This window comes from Streptopelia decaocto (assembly GCF_964273445.1).
Source record: "Streptopelia decaocto genome assembly, chromosome: 4".
NCBI classification, from domain to species: Eukaryota; Metazoa; Chordata; class Aves; order Columbiformes; family Columbidae; genus Streptopelia; species Streptopelia decaocto.
Genome location: NC_138658.1, coordinates 19,417,304 through 19,420,607, shown reverse-complemented (window position 1 = coordinate 19,420,607; position 3,304 = coordinate 19,417,304).

The following is a 3,304-nucleotide window of genomic DNA, read 5'->3' as shown; positions in this document are numbered from 1 at the left end:
TGTTCATAAACCTGACACATTTCTTATGTTCTTTCTCATGTAATACTGCCATTTAACTTAGTTCACAGGTGCTCAAGAGTTCATCAGTTACACTATAGGAAACATCTATTTGTCTAGCATTGCAGAGGTGAAAAAGTAGGATGTTTTTTCAGATGTTTCTTTTTATTTTGCACAAAAGGTCAAGTACTGCAGCCCTTACTTGTGCCTGATGACTAAGCAGGATTAAGCATCTCTTCAGTTAATAAGCTATGTCAGATCTTGCTCACACTGGGCTAAAGTCAGTAGTAAATGCAAAACTGGGATGATACCAGAATTTAATCCCAGGCCAACAATGCTCCTTCTCTTTCATATGTATCATAGAAGGAGTCATCCTGTAACCCTTTTCATTTTGCCCTCCCTGTAAGGGTGGATCTCTGTGTCTTGCTTATTCCACAACCCCTCCCATTTTTCTTGTGCTTTTCATACCAACTTATGCTTGATGCTCCTGTGTGATTACTGTCCTTTAGGACAAGGAGTTTTCATGTTGACCTCCTTTTGCACGTAGTCAGCACAATAGGTTTCAGCTTTGCAAACTGAAAGGAACCGAGAGAAGCTTCAAGGACAAGCCTCTAATGACCTTTACATGCTCTTATAGAGTGTCCCTTTAAAAGATAGTGGGTTAGGTTATTATGAGCCATAGCTGGAGAACGGCAAATTGTATTTTGACATACGGTGAACAGCCAGTCACAGCGAAAACTAAGCTGCAGCTTGACCAAATGCCACAATTTAAAAGTCCTGCAGTGAAGTTCTGGGTGTTGTCAAGTTCAGAAAGAACAACTTTGCCTGAAACATGTCCAAAACTCATTCTGCTAATGCAAAGCCAGAAATATTAACATGTAATCATGTTAGGACAATTGGTTGCATTTAGGTTAACCTAAATTTACAGTAAATTGACATAAAGCTTAAGCCTTCACAAGTGGCTTAAGCTGGTGTAAACCTAAGCTGCCACCACTGGGGAAGTCTCATCTTTCATGCTCTTCTCAGTGGCCATACTTTCTTGCTGCCTCCCTTTGCTAATGCTGCCCCTTGTTCATATACCTCCACTGTCAGATGGTTCACTGAGCAGGTGGAGAGGACAGGCACATTTATTTCTTTTCTTCTGGGTGAGTTTTCAGCTGCATCAGATCCATTGTTTGTTTGTCCCTCTTATGGGCAGCAAAATCTTTCAATACCTTAATGCTCTTGTGAAACTTCACCCTTATCTCAGGTTAAACACCTGGAACCTATCAGTGAAAAGATGACCACCTGGTAACATACATTTTACTTGAGCTAAGTAACACCTGGTGTCAGTGCCATGTTCCTGAATACAGACACTGAACCAGGAAAGATTGTAAGTGGCAAAGGAGTCAGGGTTCATTTTTACTTAAATGCTTGCGTGTATTTGATATTTGGTTGCATATTACTCCAATATGTATAATTCATGTGAGGGATGTGCTTGGATTAGCAGAGGTTTAAGGACAGGTCTGACAGCCAGGAACTGCTGACTGGAATCCTTCAAGTGTATTGTTTTGTGAATTGAAATGTGAGGTGCAATCTCAGACTGAAGTTATGAGCCTGTAATGAGTTTTCCAGTCTGGGATCTCACAGGCTGTTCAGATAAGCAATGTACTCACATGTTCAGTGGGAATCTGGGAGTCTTAGTGATTTGAAGCATTTATTTTCCTAGTTTGTTTAAGACGGTGAGTCACAAAATCATATAACTTTGATTACTCTTTTGCTTCCCCCTCATACACTTGAGTTTCACAATGTTTGTAGCTCAGAAGTAATCATAGTCTTCTTCTGTTTGTTTTTTGAATACTTGAAACTCAGTTTCATAGTGGTTAAGAGAAAATATAATTTAAAACTTGTAGTAGTTAAAAAGACAGCAGCTGCTGAAATTTTGTGCTTACAAGAAGGGGTTGAGCTGCCTTCTTTCAAGACTTCTCTCTTTTGTCTTCATTTTGTTTTCCACCACATACAGTTAAAATTGGCAAGAAGATAAGAATACGTTAATGTTTAGTTGACCTAAGAGAGCCATGTGTCCACCCATAGGCACTCTGCATTTTCTCTGTTTTTCTGTAACTGCTAAGGCTGATGCTGCTGTGCTGTTGGTAGGGTAGATGGTCAACTGCTCTTTACTTGCTGTCACTGCACAACCCGGCATACATGAAGTAGAAAAGAGGTTTGTATTTATGACATTCAGAATAACGTAAGTTAATAAACAGACTACCATTTCAAGGATTTTCTTTCCTGTATTTGTTCTTTATCAAGGCCACTTTCTGTAAGGTTTTCATGTAGGGCTCTGTAGTGTTCTATAATGTTCTCATCTCTGAACAATTGAAGGGTGGTAGAGTTGCTGTTTAACTGATTGGAGGTGGGGCTGTTGGGTTGTGCCTCTTCCCCTCCCCTCTTCTTCACACTTCAGTCTCCTCCCTACATTGCTTGAGCTACGTGACACAGGAACATTTCTGGTTTAATAAAACACTTCCACTTCATTTTCCTCTAGTCTCTGGATTTGGAGAAAGAGCTGTTAAGCACCACAGTGAAAGTGTAGCTTTTCTGCTGTAGTTCTTTTTATACTGTTTCTGAAAATCTTAGGCCTGTTCAGAAGGTTCCTGGATATTGTGTACCTAGGTAATGAGCCGAGAACTGGTCCTTTATCTTACTGTGGCCCTGGGTGTTATCACAAGAAGCCAATGTGCCTATGTATGTGTGCTTCTATAAACCATAACATACACACTGGTTTTTAAACTGCACTGAAAGGATTTATGATGCAAGGATTTATGGTCAGTGATCAGTTTTGATGGTGAAAGGGGGTGTACTAGTCTGATAAGTTTAAGAACTGCTGATATGCACCCATTTTCTAGATTTTCAGCCTCTCTTTCCTTTAGCTCATATCTATTCCACTGTGATGTTTTGGCACTTCTTTGTTGTGTTTAATCTAAAGGAGGAAGGGAGGTGGTTATGGCAGATGAGATGCTGAAAGAGTTCTGGGAAGTATTGAAATTTTTTAATAGTTCAAACTATTTCCTTACATTAAGGAGGACAGACCAACACTTAGCCAAAAGAGAAACTGTAGCATTTCCTACTGCTTCTGTTTATGCAGAATATTGTGGTTAAAGACTGTCTAGTATTTGAGAAAGTTATTCTTAAATATGACTACCTCAGCTGGCCGTGGTTGTCTTTACACTGCTAAAAAGATTGTTACAGTTCAGCTGTGATTTCTGCTGCTGTTCATTTTTGTCTCCAAAGCTGGTGGCTGTTCTGGTTTCTCTGGAGTACATTC